Raw genomic sequence first — 20052 nt, forward strand, 5'->3', positions numbered from 1 at the left:
AACTTTCACTTTTAAAAGCACTATGACCCGTGCTCTGGAGAAGAAACTTGTGCACCACACGCAGAATGCAAGGAGGAATAACACAGACAAAGCAGCAGGGAGGCACTTGGCAAACTCTCTGCAAAGGCTGTCTTGGGTGGGAGGGCTTTAAAAATGAAAGCTAGTAACAGACGCAGTTTGAATCCATCTGTGGGCAGAGAGCAAGCAAGGCCTCCTACAGGGACGTTTTCCTGAAGAGGCAAAAGCCTACTGTTGCCTGGACACCGCGATTCCTCCGCATTGCTTTGGAGCTTTTCTTCAGTAAGAAAAACCTTACGTCCAAGTGAATTCCCAAGTTCCTCTTTCACGGCTCTTAGTTTACTAAAGCAACTTCACACAAGCCTCTGACGACCGTGTGGTTGGGTCATGAGATTTGGCCAGGGGCAAGCAGCCTGTTGCTTCATCAGGTCACCCTGTGCTCCTTTCCTCGGGAAATATCCAGGCCTGTGGTTTGGGAGCTTTTGTGCAGAGTTTGGAGACTTAGGTCAACATGGCTGAACGTTTCAAAGTTCAGGAGACGCTGAGCTGCTGAGCACCTAGCAGGGAACTTTTAAAATAAACGCTTGCCTTCTGCTGTTTGGTCTCATTGATTGATTCTAGTTTGTAAGTACTACAGAGTAAAAGAATACTGGATCTCGAGTCTGTCTGTCATCCCAAGAAAAAGCTACTGGGCTGAGATCGAGAGGCTTCTAGATAATGAAGGTAACCTGAGCTGGGTCATCACTGATGTCAGGTTCTCCATGAAAACTCTGGAGACTCCACAGGCCGCCAAGAGAGGCAGGTTAATCATTTTCAGTTTTCAGCAGGCCCGGTGGATGAAAACCCAAACAGATACTAAGTCTTGCTAAATTACATAGCCAAAGAATGCTTTTTCTCTGTTTTGTCATTTACCACTGGGCTTATAAAACCTTCTTAATCACTATCTAAGTAACGTGAACTTGAGACAGAAAAGCCCCAAGAGGTTTGGACCCTGTGAAAACTTCTTTACAGCAAGTTATCAGAAACCTTCAAATTTCCACATAAAATACTTCTGTCACGTGCGCTGCACACTGTGGTTAAAGGCTCTTTATTTGAATTGGAAGCACATGTTGGAGATCAGTTATTTATCGTGCCTTGTGTGCCTGTTGGTTCTATCTGATAGCAGCTTGCCTGGGGAGGGAGGCTGGCCGCGGGGCTGGATTCAGGCGGAGAGGCCGCGTCTGCCAGCCGCTGACACTTCCAGATGCAAAGATTCTTAAGACACTGGGGGTCATCAGCGCATCTAGTCAGAATCCACTTTACATAGGAGGAAAAATGATCTGCCCAATGAGACAAGGCCTCGGAGAGGCAGCCGAGGAAGAAATCACTACGACCAATGACCGGGGCTCTCTGGGATCCCCAGAGGCGATAATTGGTCCTGATGTGCTGCCGGAGATCAGTTTTCTTCTGTAATCGTCAAATGGGAAAAGTGACCCCTTGAAGACCCTCTGTTAAATAGAAGCCCGTTATTTTCTAGAAGTGCTCCTGAACAGAACTGTTGGTTGGCCATTGATTTTTTTAGAGAGGCTGGAATGTGGGCAAGGGGGAAAAAAGTGTGGGAAACAGCTGATAAGAGCAACGATGAATGCCGATAATCTTTTCTAGAATGTAAACAAAGTGGTTGAATTTTAAAAGTCTCACCCGTTTCCAGGGCAATGCTAGTGCACAGTGGGGCACAGCCCCGAGCGTGGACCAGCCACCAAGCCTGTCACCTTGGAAGCAGGAGCACTGAGTCTTCCTGCAGGGCCAGCCTCAGGGGTAAGGACACACGGTGAGCAGTGGGGGGTTTTCTTCCAGTGAATGGATGTGCTCCATTTTTTGAGGCAAGCCCTAAAAGGAAAGGAGGCCAACCTGAGACAGACCCAGACACCTGGGCTGACAACGTTTGCTCTTTTTAGTAGTTGTACAACCTGGAGCAACTTAGCTGGAGTTTCTGATTCCTGCTTTCCTTATCTAGAGTTTCTCTTGCTGATTTAAGCTGAGATTGAGCGCAGGCTTACGGACCAGACTGCCTAGGTTTGGATTCTCTGTTTTCTTCCCGCATGACTTTGGGCAATTTTCTTAACTTCTCTGTGCCCCAGTTTTCTCAGCTGTGAGGAGAGGAAACTCATCGTACCCACCTTACAGTTGCTGTAAGGATTAAGCGAGATAATGTTTGTAAAGTGCTTAGAACAGTAGCTGGCACAGTACGAATGCTAATAATTGTGAGCTATTATTATTATCTCCAGCAGCAGATTCTTAGGTTCTTTTAGTGTTTTGTCAATTAATATACATTCCTTAACTTTTTTTTTTTTTTTTTTTTTTTGCGGTACGCGGGCCTCTCGCTGTTGTGGCCTCTCCCGTTGTAGAGCACAGGCTCCGGACGCGCAGGCTCAGCGGCCATGGCTCACGGGCCTAGCCGCTCCGCGGCATGTGGGATCCTCCCGGACCAAGGCTCGAACCCCTGCATTGGCAGGCGGACTCTCAACCACTGTGCCACCAGGGAAGCCCTATACATTCCTTAACTTTTAATCTGGACTTACTGCTAAAGGAAAAAAAAGTAAAAGGAGCAATCATTTGGTAGAAGGAGGATAAATTATTGGCATCCAAATGTAAATGATTTGTATACGATCTTACCCAAACCACTTCGGATGAAGTAAATCAAACTTCTTCTCCATTAAGCGAGGCATCAGGATTTAGTAAAATGGTGCTTTGAGAATAAAAATACTACTCTACTCAGATACACCGAAGACTTAGTGAATAGTACCAAACCAAGGGGAAACCAGACTGCATATCATACAGTGTACCCCCCATTCCATGTAAACCACCTGCTGGGTATGAACTTCAAGCTGTTTCAAAAAGTGTTTAACTTTTATGTCACGATACCATACATTATACTAAATTAGAGGGGTCCTGGGAGGAGCAATCTCAGTATCCAAAAACGATCCATTACAACCCAAATAAGCTGCCGCAACTTGAACTTGGAAAAACTTGGTCTGTCATGTGCTGGTGGCCCCAGGAATACGCGAACCACCCAGGAGACTGGCTGCCTCGCTTCAGGTGCCAGACAAGAGGTGTTGAAGTCATTTGGGATGAGGAAGTACAAGTCTTTTTCTCTAATGTGTGACACCCTCTTGTAGGGGGGTCATGGACTTTCGATCAGATGGAAGTGGGCTTGGATTCCAGATGCGCTCTGTGCCAGCTGTGTGAACTTGGGCAATTTCCCAATTGTCACGGAGCCTCAGTTTCTTCTTGAGTATAAATGGAGATAATAATACACATACGTATCCTGATATACTCTTCACAGTCCATATATATGTGTGCACGTGTGTGTGTGTGTGAAGATATACACATAACTCCCTGGCACTTAGGAGTTGCTCAATCAACTAATATTTCCTGTTTCCCTCTATATCTATCAGTCCTAGTAGCATGTTTCAAAGGAATTTGAAAGCAAAAGCATTGTTAGCTGTAGCATTAGAATGCTTTAGTTATGATCACAAAATTATTTTTTTCTAAATATTCATGCTTTCACTGTGATGTGTAGGTTGATGGCTGAGGTCAACCTTCTAAATGTATTGTCTTCCCACTCCCAAGAGTAATTGATTTTAGTCCCAGCACTGCCACTAACGAGCTGTGGGATTTGGGGAAGTTACTCACCTCTCTGGTCCACAGTTTCTGAACACTCCTGGTTTGCTTTATATTTTTTCGTGATTCTTTGAAGCCACAAAATGTGATGTCTTCCCCCTCACTTTACTTCTACCCATGACTTTTTTTTTGTTTCTTGTTTTTTGTATGTGCTTTTTTCATTAACATATGTAATTTACTACAACCTTTCCTATTCTTATGATCACTGGACTATCTAAATTTAACAGAACAATTCCTCTTTCATGTTATTTTCTGCTTCATTTCAAATCTTTCCTTAATGTATAACTAACTGGGATGTACACTGAATACTTCTCATGATAAATCAATAGTTCATTTACAATAATAATATCTGTTGAACTTCGTTTTCAGATCTCATATTACTGTACTTTTAAAAAATTGGACCTACTTTAAATGGTAAAATTTAAGGCATTTAAAAATGACGCAAGTCTGATTTCATAAGAAATGAAATACTGCTCTTGCAGTTACAGAGGTCGGAAGCAAGTAGTGGCATAAAAAACGCAGTCAGTAAAGTACAGCACTTAGATTCTGACGAGGGCAACTGAATTTACGACCAATGAACAAAGGGCGTCAAATATGCTATTAAATGGTTGAAATGCCAGGAGGCTTAATCTGTGGAAGTTGGGGGGAAATGCTCAGTCAAGGATGCTAGTAGCCCTTTGTGCCATTATTAACTGATGCATCTGCAGACTGGTGACTTGTGCAGTGAATGGCTTAGGCAACTGTACCTGGCCAGCCTGTGTTTCATTTCCATTTAGGAAAAAGTGGCTGCTGTTTCATATCCTCCCGATAAGTATGTAACTGACTACGATCTCAGCACCTGGATTCCCAGACCCCAGTGACCTCTGAGTTCCCTGAGCCCTGAGGAGAGGTGGGCTAATCTCAATGCCAAACAATCATAAAATACACGGAGAGCGCATTTGCAATATTCTGGGTTTTCTTTCCAGTATCACATCTGGTGTGGACCTGAGAGAAATAGCAATTTGCAAATAACAAATCTGAACCAAAGTTTCCAAAATGGCTTTTTTATTCTTACATTATGAATAAATATCAAAGTAGTCATGAAAGCCTAACGCTCTGAGAGCAGCAAAAGATTCATCAAACAATATAAAGTTTTGTTTATCCTTTTCCAGAAACGTACAATAACTTACTATTATCTAAGCTGTCATTTTAAAGCTTTGGACAATAAATAAAGGATCTGCACACCTCCTTGTGTAGCTTGGGGCTTCTGGGGGTTGGGGAATGGAAGGAAGCAAAATATTAACGATTTTGCAGGCAGAAGGAAGAAGATAAAAACATAAATAAAGACACTTTCTCTTTCCACCAAAGGCTAGGGCGATGTGTTGGTCTTTTGGAATATCATAATGATAATAATAACAACAGCATTAATAACAGCAATTATGTAAAAGCCTCCAGTAATTGCAATTCTATTAGGAGGTTGAGTATTTTTGGTCACCATTGTGCCACCTTGTGGTCACAAGAGAACACATGTTTTTTTCCATGAAGTAAATCCATTAAGTTTTTATTTTCCGCCCTCACTCCTAGGGGATGATATTTGGAAGAATAACTTGGGAAGCATGTTGCCAATAAATCCTAGAAACAAAATATAATGGGCACCATTCAAGTCAAAACTCGCATATGCTTAAAAGTGACAAATGGAAACGGCCTAAGGATGAAGTCCATGTAGCAGATTTTCCCTCTGCTGCGTAGACATGGATTATACATTTAGAAGATGAAGTTCGAGTTCATTAAGACTGCCACTCTCAGGGCTTCCCTGGTAGCGCAGTGGTTGAGAGTCCGCCTGCCGATGCAGGGGACGCGGGTTCGTGCCCCGGTCCGGGAAGATCCCACATGCCTCGGAGCGGCTGGGCCCGTGAGCCATGGCCGCTGAGCCTGCGCGTCCGGAGCCTGTGCTCCGCAACGGGAGAGGCCACAACAGTGAGAGGCCCGCGTACCGCAAAAAAAAAAAAAGACTGCCACTCTCGATCTACAAATACAGGCATCGAAGTCTGGGTCATCTCCATTGAGAACCTAATAAATAATTTAGCAATCTAATTATAGCATGAGAAAGCGGTCAGCATTTAGGGATCAATGGCCAATATACTGTATGAGGATAATCATGTCAATATGCATATATAGAAGCAGTTTAATAAACACAATTTTAATAATATGAGTGAAGATTTGCTTTGTAAATAGGTATATTATTGTCTTATAATTTTTATGCATTTCAAAGAGTTTTGATATTCATTTAGAGGCTTTTTCTGCTTTCTGAGCTCCACGTATGTCAGCATCCAGATGTGAGGAACAGAAAAAAAGAGGACAAACCACCTTCCCACATAGCACTGTCTGCTGGCAACTAAATAATATCTTAATATTTTGTAATCAATTCAGAAATGGCCACCATTTTATATTATTAGTGCTTGTTTCATCAAGCATATAGCTTTATCAAGGATGAAAGTATCAGAAAAAAAAAAAAAGAAGTCCCAGCAATTGTAAATAGTGTGTGTGGAGAATGAGAGAATGTAATACGTTCCCCTAGATGCGTAACCATGCTCGTATGGGCCTTAAGTCTCTTCATCCCTCGCTTGGCCTCTGTTTCTTCGCGTCTATGTCTGTGAAGTCCTCCATCTCTCCTGTCCTCACTGTCTATATCTTATCTCCCCATCTTTCTGTGTCTCTCTTTGTCACACTCTCAAAATTAACCTCGACCAAAATCTAGGAGGTGAACGGCTCTAGATTTGAACCCTAGCCCTGTGGATGACTAGCAGTGTGCCTGTGGGCAAACTATAGTCATCCCTTGGCATCCGAGGGGGACTGGTGCCAGGAGTCCTGCAAAATCCCCCGGTGCTCAAGTTCCTTACATAAAATAGCAGAGTACAGTTGGCTCTCAGCGTCCGCGGGTCCCACATCCCCACACACCCCGTGGATGGGTTGAATCCCCAGACGAGGAACCCTCGGATACAGAGGGCAGATGGTACTCCACCTCCAACTCAGGCTCCTTATCTGTGGAATAGGCCTAAAAGTTCTTACCTCATAAAGTTGTGACAATTACATGACGAGTTGCCTGCAAAAGCACTTCCGACAATAGCGCAGAGGAAATGTTCAGCGCTTGGAGACTGTCTCTATTTTTAGAGTCTGAACAAAGATCTCTTCTCAATATTCAAATCCCTGTCATCATAAGATGTTGCAGTACTGCCTCACTTAGAAATATAATGTCACCATAAATTAGGTATGTATCTCATAGAATTTTAAAGCACAAAAATCTCCCATGTACCTCTTGTAACCACTTTATCAATGAAATGATAAGAATCAGAAAGCTTCTTGCCCAGCGTCCCATAAGTAAAAAGCGGAACCCACACCTGCGCCGTACCTTCTACCTCTATGTACTTGCCCAGTGCTGTGGCAGTGCACAGTGATTCTCATTCCAAACCATCACTCTATTTTTTGACCTTCCTTCCTTCCTTATCTATCTATCTATCTATCTATCTATCTATCTATCTATCATATATCTATTTTCCAGGTCTAGGATTATTGCCGTCAGTGAGATAAAAGTTTTCAGTCACAGCACCTGATTTTTCTAAAATTCATTAATTCATGTATTCACATATTGTGTCTACCTTGTGTCCGGTCATTCACAGACATTGTAAAGGCAATAATGAACTAACCAGAAAAATAATCTTGCCCTTTTGGAACTTACAGTCTAGTAGGAGAGACCGAAAGTAAAGAAACAAATACATCATTTAATGCCAGGCATAGTTAAGTGCTGTGTAAAAAAAGTAAAGGGGTGTATCCCAGCAAAGAGGACGGATGCCGTTTTAGGTAGGGCAGTCAGGGAAAGCCTCTCAGTTGAGATAACACTTTCTCAGAAACCTGGAATAGAGAAAGTAGCCCATGTGGATACCTGCAGAAATAGAATTCCAAGCCAGTGCAAAGGCCCTACAGCAGAAACAAGTTTGAGAATCTGGGGAAGTAGCAAAATGGAGAGAGTTCAGTTTTGTATTTCAGATGCCTATTTGACACTCCAGTGGGAACAAACAGTAGGAAGTTGTGTATACATGCGTTCTGAGTGTGGGAGAAGGTCAGGGCTGAGGATGGACATTTGGAGGCCTTCAGCGTAGATCTGTAGTTCAAGGTATAGGCTTGCATGAGCTCTGCCAGGAACTGGGTACCAGAGCCAGGGATGCTGAAACATGGTGAGATAGAGACACAGAAGAAACTCATTCAGGGAGGATGAGAAGGAGCCATCCATGAGATCTGAGAAAGGACAGAGAAGAGTGGTTACTTAACAGCCAAGTAAAGAAAGGGATCCAATAAATGACTGACTGTGGACGCTGCTTACGACACCACATGTGAGAGAACAGAGCTGACCATGGACTTGAGTGTCTGCCTGGAGTAATGCCTGACTCGAGGAGATTCAGTGAAGAACAAGGGGTAAGAAGTAAGGACAACTTGAGAAACCTTCTGATAGACAAGGGGGAAGCGGAGTGCGATCATCGTAGCTGGAGGGAAGGACAGAGCCCAGGCAAGCTTTGCATTTCTTCTTTCTTTCTTTGTATTTTTCTTTCTTGTGTTCGTGGGAGGTCGTTGAGCATGTTGATGAGCAGATGGGAAGGATCCCATAGAGAGGAAAAAATAGATGATGTAGGAGAGGAGATAAAGAAGTAGAGTCTTTGCATAGGTGAGGAGTGTGGCATCTCTCGTCTACAAGTGAAGAGAGGGTGACATCAGAGCCACAGGTACAGGAGGGAAAACAACATATCCAGGTAGAGATGGAGAAGTGGGTTTCAAGGTGGGGTAGAGAGGACTGATGGTTGAAGACATTATCTTCTCTCTGCCTCCTTTTTTTCCCCCAGTGTGATGAGAAGCAAGGGAATCAGCTGAGAGTAAAAGGTATTAGAGATTTGAGTGGAGATAGAAAATGTTCAGAGCCTCATCTCAGAGACCAGGGGTGTGAATATACTAGGGGAATAGAATAGGATTGCCAGCCATCCCAAAGTCCCCTCTGAGGTTTGTGGTCATACATTTAATGTGGTACATATATACAATGGAATATTACTCAGCCGTAAAAAAGAAATAATGAAATAATGCCATTTGCAGCAACATGGATGGTAATAGAGGTTGTCATACTGAGTGAAGTAAGTCAGACAGAGAAAGAGAAATATCGAGTGATATCACTTATATGCGGAATCTTAAAAGAAGTAATGATACAAGTGAACTTATTTGCAAAACAGAAACAGACTCACAGACTTAGAGAAGGAACTTATGGTTACCCGGGGGAAGGGTGGGGCAGAGGTATAGTTACGGAATTTGGGATTGACATGCACACACTGCTATATTTAAAATGGATAGGGACTTCCCTGGTAGTCCAGTGGGTAAGACTCCACGCTCCCAGTGTAGGGGGCCCGGGTTCAACCCCTGGTCGGGGAACTAGGGATTGAATTAAGGATGCCGCAACTAAGAGCCCGCACACCACAATTAAAGATCCCATGTGCCACAACTAAGACCTGGTGCAGCCAAAATAAATAAATAAATTTGAAAAATAGATAATCAATAAGGACCTACTGTATAGCACAGGGAACTCTGCTCAATATTATGTAGCAACCTAAATGCGAAAAGAATTTGAAAAACAATAGATATATGTGTCTGTATAACTGACACTTTGCTGTACACCTGAAAGTAACACAACATTCTTTTTTTATTTTTATTTATTTATTAAAAATTTTTTTTTTTTGCGGTACGCGGGCCTCTCACTGTTGTGGCCTCTCCCGTCGTTGCGGAGCACAGGCTCCAGACGCGCAGGCTCAGCGGCCATGGCTCACGGGCCCAGCCGCTCCACGGCATGTGGGATCTTCCCGGACCGGGGCACGAACCCGCGTCCCTTGCATCGGCAGGCGGACTCTCAACCACTGCGCTACCAGGGAAGCCCTAACACAACATTCTTAACCGACTACACTTCAATATATAATAAAAAGTTTTAAAAAAATGAAGTAACATCAGCCAGGATGACTGTGTGTTTTTCTTCATCTAGAACATTTATTATAAAGCTTAGTTCCCAAGAATTTATCCGTTTAAAAAAGTCCAGCTTTCCAAATTAACATGCTTTATTTTTGTGAGTGGCACATGCACTCACACGATTCAGTAACAGAGATGACGAATCTGATCTGCTATTAAAACAGGACTTGTGACGATCTAGCAATTAGCAGTTGGATTACCATTTTGGCTCAAGAAGGACATACTACCACATCATTATACCAAAGAGAAGATACCTCTGACGCTTTGCAGTCTGCCAGGTCTCCATCTCTCTCTCTCTCTCTCTCTCTCTGTTTGGTCATACAATACAACCAGCTGTGGAAGGGAATTGTGTAAAGTGTGTTGGGACTCTCTCCTAGCCCAGGGGTCTGGTTAGTAACAAAGCCTAGTGAAAGGGGCTGAGGGCTGCGTGCATGAGCTGGAGAACCATGAGTCTGTTTCAAACTGAAATTGTTCTGCAACCCTGGCCACCTGGCTACTTTGGGTCCATGCTGGGGTTGAACAGCAATCAACTGAGAAACTTTCAAACATTTATTTGTCCTCGCGATCGTTTAACTTATTGTTTTTCCATTTAGATTTGACGTTTTGCTTCCACATTTGTGTATAATATCAAAACTGGGCCTTTCAGTTGAAGCCAACTGCATACCCAGCTATGTACCCAGCTATGTACCCTTGCTGTATAGACTCCTCCACCATGGACCTTTTCCATGTCCACTTTTTTGGAGTCAGGAGGCGAGAGGGTCCTTAATGAAGTTGGTGCTGCCTTCATTTGAGATCTATTCTTTGATATCCTTTTAGAAAAAAAGTCTTTTTAAATTCGACTTCTAAGTTTATTTTTCATGCTTTTAAAATTCCCTCTTCTAGAACACACAGTTAAGGAAGCTTAAAATCTAATAGGGTTATTTGCAATCAATTTATCAGAACATAAAAACTAAATAAGTTCATTTTTCATGCAAAGTGTTCTAAAGAGAGTGACGGAGTCACATCTGAGAACAGGTGTCTCTGTTAATAAATGAAGTAGTTGTAAAGCTGTGTTTGGGTTTATATCAGGGCACGCATGACCGTCCTGATTCAAAGGCACGTGCAAAGTGTATTCTTGGAAGTATGGAGAAGCAGTCATTTGTGATGTAAACTAAACGCTATTTTAATGGCTATTTTGTGGCTACTTAAATTCAGTATTTGAATGAGGGGGCATGTTCATATTTAGTTTACGTAAAGTGCTTTGTCGGGTCACTAGAATAAATCATTGATTTTTGTTCATGATCATAATCTGTAAACGAGGGAGGCCTCCAAAAACTTGCTGGTGTGGTTATTTACAAAGGAAACACTCGTGAAAATGTCCACGGCACTACCTTCTTGCGTTCTGATTATTTGCAAGGATGGCTGCCAGTCTGTTTAGTCTTTCCAGGAGCCTCTGTGAAGGAAATCCATATTCCTGTAAGAACATTGTGTTGAAAAGACACAACATTATTGTGTTTTTTTTTTGTTTGTTTGTTTTTGTTTTTTTTCGCGGTACGTGGGCCTCTCACTGTTGTGGCCTCTCCCGCTGCGGAGCACAGGCTCCGGACACGCAGGCTCAGCGGCCATGGCTCACGGGCCCAGCCGCTCCGCGGCATGTGGGATCTTCCCGGACCGGGGCACGAACCCGTGTCCCCTGCATCGGCAGGCGGACTCTCAGCCACTGCGCCACCAGGGAAGCCCACAACATTATTGTTTTTAAATGCACATACAGTTATTTGCGATGAAGAAAGAAGGCAGTGGTCTCTAAGTTAGCATTTTCTTTACTGAAAACTACAATGATGGTGATCATAATAATGTCATAGGAGTAACAACACCTTTAGGTCAGCCTTCAGAGGTCATCAGATTAAAGTAACGGTGCAGAAACAAAGAAAAGAAATAAGATAATCAAGCCATGTTGAATGTCATAGAACCGAAACCCCCCAAGGCATGGAGAACCAAGGTAATGACGCTCATTGAACTGTGTTTATATTATAATCATTTAAATGATATGACTGCCAGAGGACTGAAATTCATGCAGGAGTTTTAAAAATTGACTATAACAATTTTATTTCTAGTAGATCAAATTGGTAAGAGAGCCAATAAAATAAAGTACAATTTATGCCATTTTAGGGTGGCCAAAGATACCACAGAAAAATAACTCTAGACAGAACCTTGTTCAATTCCCTCTTCAGGGTAAAAAAAGACAATTAATTTGTCCATGAATTTTTGATCAACATTTAACCCTGAAGATCACTCAACTCCCTTTTTCAAATAAAAAATTTTGGTATTAAATTTAATGGATTTGGGGGAATCCTCTATTGTTTGAGGTAATTCATATTATCATTTTCATTTCATTAGAGTAGATTCTGAAAATTCCATTGCAATGGAATGAGCTGGCTTTATTTCTTTTTAATATCTGATGAATTTTCTTTGTGGAATTCCTCATGAAATACAATCATTTATTATATTTAAAAATACCATCATCTTCCTATTCGATCCCTCCCCGTTAGGTTTCTCTTTAATTGACTCTTAGAGGCAAATTCTGAAGAATGTATGCACCTATGCCACGTAATCTGAACGGCTAATTGTTCTCTCTGGAAGTACAGCCATTGATGCTACTATGTAATTTTCTTAAGGAAAAAACAATGTCCCGTGACAAACCTATCAGAAACAAGCCTTGCTGAAAATCAAGATTTTTAGGAAGATTTTTCTTTCACATGTTAGAGTCTGGTTTTCAGGGTCTGCCTGTGGGTTTAGCATTTCATCTTGTTCATAGTGCAATGACAAAACAGGAGCAGGGGAATTCATAATGGAATGGGCTGCACTTTCTCTTCCTCTTAAAGAAAACTTTCAAATGAGCAGAAGTCCAAAAGCCCTATATCTATCTTTAATCTGAGCTTTTGATATTAAAGGGAATTTAACTCTTATAGAATAGGATTAAATTAGACTTATAGGTACATTTAATGGGCCTCAGGGAGAAAAGACCAAACTTCTATGAATTCTTAGAAATGTCTAGGAGGAATAAGTTTTAGGTGACTTTGTACTTCAGTTCCTAGAGGAAATTTACCAGAATTTGCAAAATAATCCAATTTGTTCAATTATTTGTTGTTTTGATGTTGTTTTTTAATCAATACACGCTATTAAGTGCAACACAATGATAGCTGATGAGATCAAATTAAAGACTGGTTGAATTGAAGCAACACAAAGGTAAATAATTACCTGGTGGTTTCGCAGACTCTCAGATCCCTTTACAGACCAGCAAGCTTGAAACAATCTAGCTCTAAATTTACCAAAATCAAGAAAATAAAAGGTTGAAAAATAGGTCCAAATGTACTCAGTTTCTGTGGAATCAGTTTTGACATTCACTGATTTTAAGGCTTGATATTAATAGTAACCTTAACTCTATTTTATGAACCCACTTGGAAGCCACTTAATTTTAATATGGAAGTGAATTTGATCAAAATATATCAACGATAATGAGTTTCAACAGAAAGTATGTGGTGGTTGAATACATAGTTTACAATCATTATATAGTTAATCTGAAAATATATCTCCGAGCATCTATCGCCTCTTTAACAAGGAGGCCTCAACAGTTAAGCAGACCCTTCAGTGAAATGTATTCAGCCTGCTAGAATCAGAGTATCAGGAATATAGCATTCCCATCCTTTCAGCTCAGCTTGGTCTTACACTCCGTACCATTATCCTGGTCCAACAGTCAGCAGACCTTTCTCAGTGAAGGGCCAACTAGTAAATATTTTCTGTTTTGTGGACCACATATGGTCTCTGCCTTATCCTCTCACCTCTGCATTACAGCAGAAAAACAATCAGAGACATTATGTAAGCAAATAAGTATGACTATGTTCCAATAAAACATTACTTATAAATCCAGAATTTGAATTTTATAAAATATGCAACTGTCACAAAGTATTCTTCTTTTGTTTTTTTTTTCCTACCATTTAAAAACATAAAAACTTTCTTAGCTCACGGGCTGTATACATGAGGAGCCAGGTCTGGCCTGGGGGCTGTAGTTTGCAGACCCCTGTTCTATGACCATGGGAAGGATAATATTAAGATTGAAAATATTAGAAAAACCCAGGTTTCGCAGAAAGGCTTTATTTCCTATGGGTCTTATAATACAGAGATATTCCCCTACCAAGTAGTGTGTATCTCCGCTCTGGGTCATTTTCTTGCTGCAGATAATCTCCCATAAAAAAGGTCAATCTTATATTGTTTTTCATGAAAAAAAGAAGGAGGATATGCTTGGGAGAACTCATTTAGGAGTTGGCCATATCTGGTGCCAGGGTAATCCCTGCACTCAAAGAATTTTTGGAAGAACTGATTTTTAAAGAAAAACCTTCCAACGAAGGATCTCTGTCTCTGAATGTTTCCTTATTTTCCCCTGGGTTGCTACTTTCTCCGTTTTAATTCAGTTCTTCATCAGGACTTCTAAGACTGAATACTATTTAGAATCAATCGTATTCAAAAGTCCCCAAGACCAGCTCTAGATCTCTGCAGATCTAGGTATCTAGATATCTAGGTATCTACAGAAAAACACTGTAGCGTTTTTCCTGGAGGAATTTGTGTGCAGACAGCAAGGAAGGAGGAGGAGAGGGGAGGAAGAGAACAGGGCTGCATTGGCAGGGTGTCCCCTGAGTCGCTGCTGCATGAACACAGGCCCCCAGATACATCCATGGCCAAGGGCAAAAGTGCAACTTCTCTCATCACTGTGACAACCGATGTCCTTTCTCTCCAGCTGATGGAAAATTCCTAGAGGAAAAAGGGAAAAGGGAAAAGGAAAGGGGGCTGGTGGACGGTTAAGAGATCTGAGTTGAGAGAGGGAGAGGCTGCCCCTACCTCCCCACTCTGGCTCTGCCCACTTTCTACTGGTCTAAGTAAATCCCCCACCCCCACCCCCCACCGAAAGCTCAATTTGCAGCAATGCACTCGCTCATCTAGGGAAGCCTCCACTGCAGGGTGAAGACAGGGCAGACTTTGGCATCTGTCTCATTCACTCTTTGAAGCATTTGATCTCATCAATAAAGGAAAACAAACTGGGGTCCTCTATTTTTCCCCAAACACTTTTCCCCTGTTAGACAATCCTCTTCCCCTATTTTGCAGAAAGAAGGCAGAGCGAGATGCTTGATGAAAAGCAGTATTATCAGAGCCAGTTTTTTTTATTGTTTTTTTTAACTTAAACCACCGCAGTGACGCTTATCTGCCCGTAATTCTTTCTGAAGCCAAGTCCTCTGGCTACTCAAGCCATTTCCCTTCCTAGGAAGTTAGGTTTGGGGTAAAGCAGTTGTAATTCTAGTACCTTTCAGTCAGAATCAAACGGTCACAAACCAATCACATGAGGCTACTCCCTACAGCCCAATAGTGGAGATGATTTTCCCATGATGTAATGAATCTGTTAGATCCTTTGCAAAGAAAACTCACCAGCAAGTCCATCTCTCTGTCTAGAGATCCTTTCTAACGAGAAGGCTGTTGAGATCATCTAACGTGGGTAAAAACAGTTCCTTTAGGGAGAAGCTTTTTAGACCAGAAGCATTAGTTATGGGGGTTGCCATTGTTACTCCCTTGCAAGGAAGAGAATAAACGTGTAATCACACGAGGTCATGTGTAAATTTATGCTGTTTTTACTGGCGCTTAACCCTTTTCCTTCCAGGAATTGTTAAGTTCCTTTGCAGTCATAGATCAGTCCTTGGGTACGTTCTCACCAAGGGTGACTGTTTGACGGTAAGGTCCCTCAGTGGACCAACAGAATAGAAGTCAGGTCATGTAACTGACTCCCTGGAAATTACGTAAGAGAAATAAATACCTTGGTATTTGCACAGAAAGGAAATTATGAAATTTGCTTCAAGCATGAACTCAGACATTCTCAAAATCAATCTTGTGAGAAAACTTTTTCTTGGTCTGAGGGGGTCTGCAAAGGAGTTAGGGGTGAAATCTTTTGTAGGAAAGACCTCCAGTTCCTATGTGGCTTGAAACGGGCTGCAGGTCAGGCTGCCTTCAGATGGAGACTTGGAAGAGGGTTCAGGAGACGAGAGAAAGAACAGAGCATCTGTCAAGGCCTAGGGTTCTTTCTTGTTTTCTTGTCTTTTCTTTCTTTTTTGGTTTGATGTCCTGGCCTGTAAGTCAATTCGCAAAGAATGCTTTCCCTAACGGAGGAATAATTTTAAAAATGAATTGTTTGCGGACGGGACTGTCTCACCTGCAGGATATGGGTTGGTGTTTTAGATTCTCAAGTGTGCAGGGTACTTTCTCCAGCATGTCGCTCTGTAGGTTACGCTTTTCAAGGCGTCCTGTGGAGCTGGAATCCCACCGATCCCGAACTGTATTTCTAGAGATGAACCAAATACTCAATTATGATAATCGTACAGTGCTGAGCACTCTGCCTTGATCACCGGCTAGACTGGGGTCCCAGCCCCTGCCTTTTTGGTAGGATTTGAAATAATGTACAGACCGTGGAGGAAAAAAAAATGAATGAAGACGACCAATGCATGAGGAAAGAACATAGCAAGGGGTAAACTAATTTCTGTGCTTAATTCACTGAGGGAAGAGCGCTGATGCATTTGGAGCCCGGTATTAAAGAGCCTTGCATAAATTCCCATCATACTGCTTGGGTTTTGAAACGGTGGGTATGGCATTGGTGACTAACTCTCTTGTGCTACATGATGCTTTGACCAGGCAGATGTTCAGGTAACTTCTGCAAGAAAGTACAAACAACCTTTTTCATTATTGTCTGCTCTTCTCAGGAAACTGCTTATGATACATATACTTGGCTAGTGTCGCACGGAAATATTGACGCTGTTTAGCCTCAGAGCTTTATAGTTATTCTACTGTCGAAAAACATTGAGAGAGTTGCTACTATCTACTTTGAAGTTTTGGTATTTTAACACATAAGAAATAGGGGTGCAACGGATGAGTAGATGATTTTTTAAAAATTGTAAATTGTAAGATACAACTGAACTCTGAACACCATAAAATCAGAATCATGACAGCAATTTGCTGAGAAATGTGGTCTCAATGCTGACTACAGCTCTTCTGTCAGACTGAAGCAACTACAAGTCAAAATTCAGCTGTCTTCAAGCTCTTAGGAGGTTTTTAGGCATGTCATCATTATGTCAACAGCTATAACTGTGTGTGTGTGTGTGTGTGTGTGTGTGTCTGAATGTTTAGATAAACTCTGAATTTGCTTTCTGCCAATTAATTTATTAACTACATTCCTTCCTTTACTTAAACCTGTACTGAGGAGGCACTACATTTTTATATAAAAATAATAGACATTAAGAGCAATAGCTTTGGGATTTGTCCTTTGCCCAAGTGGAAATATATGATTATTTTTCAAGGATTTTTTTTTTGGAAGCACTATAGCACGTGTTAACACACAGGAGAGGTTCAGTCTCCTAACTGATTTTTGTTTCCCAAGTTGACTTAACAGGTACAGTCTACACATATTTCAGTTTACACGCAGGGAAATGAGAATCAGGTTACAAAAAAGCATTACTTGTAATGTCAGTTCCTGCCTGGCTAACTTGGTGACTCAGTTATGCAAACCTTATAAAAGAATAGATTTTGGTATAAATACAAGTTTTGAAATGCGATCTTCTTTAGTGATAAGAAGATCTGAAGCTGAAACACTAGGAACAGAATTTAAGTCTGTGTCGTAAATTCAGAGTTTCTCTATTGCTAACCATGGAAACAATTTTCTAAAATGCTTGTTAGTGATAATTATAAAATAGTGATAATTCATTTGAATTTCTGTAACATTTGAAATAGCTGGATGTAGCTCAAATCCACATGCAGGAGAAGAAATATCTGGATTTAGTCCTAATCAGTACATTAAAATATTAAGCACCTATAAGGTGAGTAGTGACATAACTTGGGTTTTCTTTTAATAATCATATAATGCTATTAATGTTATTTGTTCTGTTATCATTTGTCATTCATGTTATTGCCAGTAGTAGGATACAAGCATTTTATTTTTGCATAGTTGCGATACATGTTTTATTTATTTGCAACTATACACGAGGGGTTTGAATACTAAAACATACCTTTATCAAAAGCCTGGAATTAAATATCATTTGAGGTTCTATGCCTGCGGTACAGAAACTGGTCAATGAAGGAGGAAAATTTTCAATCAAATCCTTAGACACTGATCAAATTTATTTTCAACATGGAAGAAATCCTCCCACAGCATGAAAAGTGAGCCAAACATTGGGAATTAGGCTCTGTGTAAGGAGTAAAAGGCCAAACTTCATATACTATAATCAGGGTGAAAATAATTTGGGGGAATTACTAAGTGTCTGTGAAAAATATAAGTCCTATTCTAGGATTTCTAGATTTGTCTGAGCAGAGAGGCTATGAAATGTTATATTCTGCAGAAAGTAGAGGAGGAAACTCTGGATGTGAAATCAGCAGGCTTAGAACCCCTATCTGCAGCTTCCATTCAGACGAGCAGCTCTCTTGGAACGTAATTTCTATATCTCTGTTTCTTAATAAATTAAAATTGGGACTTGGGAAATCCTATAAAAAGCAAAACAAAACAGAACAAAAGATCACATGGTAAGGCTGCAGCCAGAGGCAATGGCGGAAGAAATGACAGTCCGATTAATGTTGCAACGGTCCTGCTTCCATCTCTTATCTTCCTACTCACTCATCTGTAGATCCCTCTCTGTCTAAAGTGTCGGCTTCTCATGCTTGTCCTAAGGGTCTAAAATCTGGCCCAAATTTACTGTTCAATCCTAATATCCCTTTACTTTTGAATTTATACAAATGCTGACCATCAACTGGAAAATTCACTTTACTTTCCTCCCTTATCTAACACCAGTTTATACGTCCAGCTGTAGCTATAATGTGCTCCTGAATGCCTCAGTTACTTACCTCTTCATTTATGATTTTAGCACATAATCAGGCACTGCCATAGACTGCTAGGTTATTTAAAGATTTACTGTGTAAAAATGGCTCTTTAAAATACCTTGGGACCTCCCTGGTGGCGCAGTGGTTAAGAATCCGCCTACCAGTACAGGGGACACGGGTTTGAGCCCTGGTCCGGGAATATCCCACATGCCACGGAGCAACTAAGCCCGTGCGCCGCAACTACTGAGTCTGCGATCTAGAGCCCATGAGCCACAACTACTGAGCCCGCATGCCGCAACTACTGAGCCCGCCTGCCTAGAGCCCATGCTCCGCAACAAGAGAAGCCACCGCAGTGAGAAGCCCGCGCACCGCAAGAAAGTGTAGCCCCTGCTCGCCACAACTAGAGAAAGCCCGTGCACAGCAACGAAGACCCAAGCAGCCAAAAATAAATAAATAAATGAATGAATAAATAAATTTATTTAAAAAAAAATAAAATATTTTATTTTTCCAACTAAGTTATTCACTTATCTTGTCATTTTCATCATCCTTAGTAACAGTAGCTGCGGTAGTAGCGTAAACAACTACCATGGTCTAAGTGACTGCTATGGGTCAGGGATTTCATGTACATTATTTCTAATCTCTATAACAATCTTTCACAACTAGCTAGATCAATGTTGCAAATCATATCAGGCTGACCGGAAGCCCAGATTCTCCCCACTGTGCAGTGCTATCACCATTGTCAAGGTCATAATTTAGAACATCCTTAAAAATCAATGCACTGGATATAATTTGAAAGAACTGCAATTAAAAAAAAAGTTGTAAGAGATCATACCCATATACACTAATATGTATAAAATACATAACTAATAAGAACCTGTTGTATAAAAAATAAATTAAGAAAAAAACACACAAAGAAACAAACTGTCAGTCGAAAGGAAAGCTTCACTGGTGTCAGCTTAGTCCGAGTGAATAGAAGACAAGAATTCAAAGTTGAAGTGAGGGTTCTTTTGCCCCTCGAGAGATTTGTCTTGGCAAAGGGGAGCTCCAGGCAGAGCTCTGGCCCTTGAGGCTTCTGAGGAGGAGTTGCTACCATCATGACAAGCATGGATTTCTGTACATGAGCCCCTTTGGCAAACTGGTGACACCTACAGACCTCTTCTCAGAGTAGTATTTTTAAATGCATCAAATGAAATATGTCAGATTGCAAGGGAGGCCGATTATATCAAAAATAAAGCTTTTAGAATATTTTTTAAATCTGCAATATGGTAATATACATGCCTCTTTTAGTAATACATTAAATAACAAGATCTAGCAGCAGGTCTTATAAGTACCATAATTTTGAAGTAGTTTTGAACTTGAAAGATATTTTGAAATGTCTACAACGACTCCAGCATGATGTGAAAAATCCATGATTTTTATTGGTGACAAAGTCAAGGTCATGCTAATATTACTGTGACTTGTTGC

This window comes from Globicephala melas, chromosome 20 (assembly GCF_963455315.2).
Source record: "Globicephala melas chromosome 20, mGloMel1.2, whole genome shotgun sequence".
NCBI lineage: Eukaryota > Metazoa > Chordata > Mammalia > Artiodactyla > Delphinidae > Globicephala > Globicephala melas.